This window comes from Poecile atricapillus, chromosome 1 (assembly GCF_030490865.1).
Source record: "Poecile atricapillus isolate bPoeAtr1 chromosome 1, bPoeAtr1.hap1, whole genome shotgun sequence".
Lineage (NCBI taxonomy): Eukaryota > Metazoa > Chordata > Aves > Passeriformes > Paridae > Poecile > Poecile atricapillus.
The window spans coordinates 162,221,188-162,227,409 of NC_081249.1; positions in this window are offsets into that span (position 1 = coordinate 162,221,188).

A 6,222-nucleotide genomic window follows, 5' to 3' on the forward strand; every position below is an offset into this window, starting at 1 on the left:
TCATAAAATTCCAATCACTTATTTCTGATTGGACATTTAAGTCAAGATTATGTATTTGAATCTTAATTTTCCTCAATATATTTTCTGGAGTCATTACAAAGAAGACATTTGGCTATATTAAAATATTTTAGATTAGGAACATCCAGAAAATAACAGCTTGCCCTAAAATATTTGTTTAATTTGAAAAACATTCACACAGAAGAAAATGGAGGTCAAATCAACCTTCTATTATACCTCGAGTGGAACAGACACTCCTGGTGCACATTCCCTAATCTTGCAATATATGCAATTTACAATATATGCAATATGGGAGGGGAGAGAGAGCCCAGAAAGGTGTTAAATGCTTCATCTCCAGAACCATTTAAGGTCAATTTGAACAGGGCTCTGAGCAGCTGTTCCAACCCTAACAATTCAATAATTCTGTAATAATTCTATAATTCTATATACACAAAATCAGCTTCTACTGTAGGCTTTTGTCTCATGTTCTGCTTTAAGGCACAAAATCTTTACTCTTGACTGATATTTACTGAGGTGTTATGAACAGTCAGTAGGAGTGAGAGTAATTGTTCCTAAATTTAGTCATCTAAAGGAGTAAGCTATTTACCAAGACTCCATTTATAGCCACTGAATAAATTTAGATACCTCCAGATTCTTTCTCTTCTTTCTTAAGGTCCTGACTAATTAATCACCTTCTTCAGGAGCCTGTCTCTCTTTTCCAGTATAGAGACCCAGTGCAGACAGCTTACAATTGAAACTTAAAGCATAGGTGGTTACAGGTAAGGACCTTACAGTCCAAAAGTTTTTTCCTGGATATCTATATTTGGTCTCATATATTAGAGATTTGTAATTGCAAAGGCTGTATTAAATTCAAATCAATACCATGATAGCTTTGTAAAAAATATAGATAGTTAACAGTATACAGTAAGTGTGGAAAATGTCTGTAATTTAGTAGTATCATGGGCTGGCTTCAAAACAAGGATTAAGAATCAAGTGGGTGAATTGCAGCTTAGATGTTCCACATCAACCTGTCCATACCAACAATTTGACAATCAGTATTGAAAATTCTGGCAGGAGTTGAGATGGCTGAGTCTAGAGGTATTTTCTAATATAACTTACTGAAGGGTAAGAAATCCAGTGCATTCAGTGACCTTGCTTCTCACATCATAAGTTGGAAAATACTTAGATGCTGAGGGTCCTGGGATTTTTGCATCCATAGAAAAAAGAACAGTTGTTTGAGGACTTCTTTTCTAATAAAATAAATAAAATCCATCATAATTAATCACCTTTTTCTTTTGGCTTTCTGCTTTCCAGAGAGCATCTTTGTCTGTTATACACTGGTGGTGGTTTCAGATATTCATATATACAACACTTGTGCAGTGCGTGTGTACATGCCTGCATCTCTCTATATATGTATTTCACAGTTTATTGACTGGATCATGAATGAATAATATTCTTAAAGGTATAGACCATAGTATCAGCTGCTAAACAATCAGGTTTTCTCAATGTTAGGATTATGTATAAATTTGATGCTATTTCACTTAAAGCTCTAAGGCCTGGTACTGGAGTTGTTTAACATAAATTCATCGTTAAATACATTTCTTTTTTCAAAGGACAGAAAAATTAAACTTCCAGGTATGAGTAATCCCTCCTGTTTTTATAATGTCAGGGAAGAGAGGGACCATGTTCTCTAAGTACCTGTCTCTTGCCACTGACTGTAGAGGAAATAAAACAGCTTCCTGAGGTTAGTTTAGCTGGTGTTGTTCTTGATTCTTAACTACCAACTCTAAGTCTTTGTTGTGCTTTTCTTTTTGAGCTGTCTTCTGACTCCTCAGTCTGCTTTGAATGGAAGCACTGGCATGTACTTTAAAAGAATAGGATCCAACTTTTGTGAGTGCTGTTGGAATTTCAGGAAAACAACAACAATGGTAAGTTTGGATCAAAAATCCTTGACCCTGTAGTCAACAGTTGGTCACAGAGTAATTCTGCTGCAGGCTAGTTTTGAAATTCTGGGTCAATAGTTCACTGTTGACTCAAAGGGAGTAGTGACACCTACAGGATAACACCTGGTGTTTTGTTTGGGAACCTGCCATTTAAGTATTTGAGCACAGGCCAAACCTTATTCTGATTAGCTGCTCTGAGGTGGCACTGCAGTGGTACCATAGGCAAAAACAATACCTTTGTCAGCTATAACTGGAACACATCTACTGCTAGGTAAAGTCTTCCAGTGCTGATAACAAAGAGCTCTACTCTTAGACCCAAAGTAGACTCTGTGGTTGTGGGTCTGTCAGACTAGTCAGTCATTAGAAAACAATCTAGTCATGTGCAGACAGAATAATTGTTCTGGATAGGGTTTCAAACTGGTCTCAGGAAGTGAGTCACTCAGCCCCCTTGAAAAGTGAATCGTAGCTGGAGACCTGTTTCCTGAGACACCTTTGAAATCTTAGCTTATATTACAGTATGGCTGTTATCCAGCCTTGGGACATTGAAAGGGTTTTCTTTCTCTTTTCTTTCCTTTTTTATGCCAAATTAAAAGTATGACAGCCTAAAGTGCATTTACACCAAAGCAACTTTCCACTGACTTAGCCATATAAAGAAGCCTTGTAGTAGGTATAAATATGATTTATACCCACTTTAAGACTCATTTCCACCACCTGAGTGGTGTGAAGCAACCTTTGTTGAAATCAGATTCAGGTCTGCACATTCCAGAAAGCAGCCAGGTTATGTTGCTCAGACCTGCTGCTGCAGAAGCAGAAAGTGTTCTGCTCCAGTTGGAGCAGAAGGGTTGCCTCACTATCCAAATTGTTCAGACTCTCTGTGTCTTTCCACTGTTTGTTCTACTTGAGAAAATTACATCACTGCCCAGGATGACCTTTCCAGTCTTTGAGAGACTTCTTTCGATTCTGAAGAATAGAAAGACAGAGATAGGAAAGAGAGAGCAGATTAGATACTTGGGTATTTTTTCTTAAGAAGTCATATAACTGATAGGGAAGTGCAACTCAGCTAACAGTTTCTTAATTTTCTAATAGAGGATTTACAATTGGGAGTAGATTTCTTTAGAAAAATATCCATAATTCCCATATAGTAATATTTTAAGAATTCAGAGTGTCTTAGGAAGCATAAAAGGTTGTTGGATTCAAGTTACCTCTTCTGAAGGAATACCATCTGGGTTAAGGGACCAAAGAAAGGTTTTAGCTTTGTTTTAAAAGGGAAATTATGTTATGACTCATCAGAACAAGTTAATTTTCTGTTAGCATGTTTTACCTTAAAGCTATAATTTTATTTTAAAATCCATAACAATACATCTGGATTGTGTTTTGGAAATGAAGTTGGTCTGTAAATATGACCTGAAGCTTTTAAAAAACAACAACAAAAATACTCCTTTCCCTCATATTTGAAAGTAATGAACATCAATGAAGTGCTTTGGTGTGCATTATTATTACAAAGTGCCTATAAGCCATTTCAATAACATTATCTAATTAATCTTCCTAAGTTTCTTAGATGTAGATAGAGTTATTTACTTAACTTCTTTTGCAATTGAATTACAATTAGAAATAACATGAATGACTTTCCCAAAATACTTCCAAGCATCATTTGCAGAGGCAGACTTAAAAAAAATCTTTTCTCAGGTTCTAATATAATCATAAATTCCTCTTGTCACTGTTATAATAATGAAGGAATATGTCAACTGACCTTCTTTTACACATAAAAATAAGCTCTGCTATGTTCTCATGTCTCTGTATTGTGCAGCTCTTGAAAGTTCTGTGATGATTGTGGTATCTCCTCAAGATTTTTAAAAGATGTCTGTCATGAGGGTGCTTGACCTTTGCCAGTAACCCAGGTACTCAATGCATCACCTCACTGCCTTCCTGACACGCATATAAAACAGTGTGACTTTATATTTCCTTTTCCAATTACTCACAATCTAATTTAGCTGTGTTTTGCAAGCACTTTTTTATTTTCCCAAATGACAAGTGTATTAGCTAAGACTGTCAGCCTAGCTGCCAGCTCCCCCAAGCAAGCCCAGCATGCTGTGACCTCATGCATGCAGCATGCAGAACTGACTAGGGGCTCCTAAGAAATAGATGTGAAGCCTGAGCCCTGTCTTAGCTGCCTTGGTAAGCATGTTTTATGATAAACTTTATCTCATTATGGGAGGGAAGGGGGAAATTTTGGTCAAAGTCCAGCTCTAGAGCTTATGTTGAGGCTGAACTTTTCTGCTCTTCAAGTCTGCCATATCAAATTAGGGAGAATAAAACCGGCTGCTTGCCCGATTATTTATAACATCACAGGAAACTTGGAATGACTTATTAAGGATGGAAATAGTTCTCTTTCCTCAGAAACGGATCTTGCTTTGCCAAGATACACAGTGACTGACTGTGTGTAAGAGTGGTACACAAATACCTTCCACGTTGAAGGTTATTAAAATATACCTGGCCTCGTTTATCAGCACTTACATGATATGCATTTATCCACACAAAGTACTTTTTAAAAGGCTCCAGGGAGCCCTGCTCAGTGTCTTGAGGGGCAGAAACAGATCTAACAGCAAAAAGAATCCAACAAACCAAACCCACAAATCAGAAAGTTTTTTGTATCTTTGACAGTGTCAATGAGTCTTTAGCATGGACCTTGACAAATATTTTTGTACAAGTTAATGCCTACTGACCACATTGGCTTTTCATTGAAAATAAAGTTGTTAAGTCTGTCCCCTTGAATATGACAAAAATAGATCTTGGAAATTCAGGACAGCCTTAGAAGCCAGAAAGTTTAGTCTGAGGGTCATAAAAGGAAGTTTTGTGTAGGATTTAACTAATTTGCTCACTAACCATATGGGTAGTTGTCCCACCTCACTGTTAAAGCACTCTTAACACATATAGGTGCTGTGGACCAATCTTTATCCAGAGTTTTCATTCATAAATTGTGAATATCTTGTTTGTGAAGAGAACTTGAAATGGGAAAATAGCACATAGTATTTTGAAAGGGAGCTGCGTAGGATGAGTGGCATAGACTAAAACCCATGTCTTCATAGCCTAGTAATTCTGGCTTAGTACTTACTGATAATTCAGTAAGTACTAAGGGAAAATCTGAGAGAGAAGGTTGGGAGAATCTGAATTTCATGGATGAAATTAAATTAATTGAGCCCATTCCAAAAATGTCACAATACTGCAACTACCTGCATTTCAAAGACAGTATTCCAAACAGCACAGATTTGGATATATGCATGATGGTGACAGTCCAGGCTAGACTACAATAAATATTTCAAGATGAGTGCAAGCCTGTAGGGTTATAAGGAAGTGAGAGAAAGCAGACATTGACTTAGATATCAGGAGAATTATATTAACTGCAGATTTTTTTTTTTTTTTTGTTATATGTAACTGTTACTTCCTGAATTATCTGTACAAATAAAATGACTGTTGGTTTGTCTTATCACTTCATCCTTTACTTCATTTGCTGGTAGCTTTGCAAAAGAGAAATCTTTCTCAGACATGTCAAGCTCATTGTCATCTTTGTGAATGAAATGAACAAAACAGACTATTTGTGCTCTATCTTTTCTGTTCCTGGTGAAGCTGATAGAGCAAGAGAGCTCTCAGAGAGTTGAGAATAGAAGAGGACTGATCCTTTATTTCTACATTTCATCTGCTAAATATAGCTCTTTCTAGGACTACTGATATCCTTTAATTTCTGACCAGGGGTTCTTTGAATAAAACTGTGGAAAAACAGTTTCTGCATTTTAAAAATTATCTGGTGACCATTTGACAACACTAGGATCTAACCTTCTTTTTCTAGGAATTCAGAAGAGAAAGGCACCATGCGCACCCTGATTCATACTACACTTTATCTTGAACTTTCAAAAATGTGGTTAAGGTTTCAAATCTTAAGAAAAATACTGGAGGACTGCTCACTGAATCAGTGCCTCAAAATTAGATGCAAGCCTGAGGAGTGAAATTCACAGTTCAACATGGGACATCTAAACTTTCCAGTACAATTCTCAAACATAATTCATATCAGCCAAAAAATTTGATGGTGGTTGTCTAATCTACACATTTGAAAGTGTCAGGGAGGGAAGCATCTAAAATTTTGTTTCTTCTGAATTTAGGCACTTCTCCATAGTCCAAATTAGGTTCTGTGGAACTAGGATTTGCAAATGCCTTGCCTATGGTTCTATATGTAAGTCATATGAAGTGTCAGCAGACAGCTCTCTCCTGCTTCTTCTTCAGAAGATAG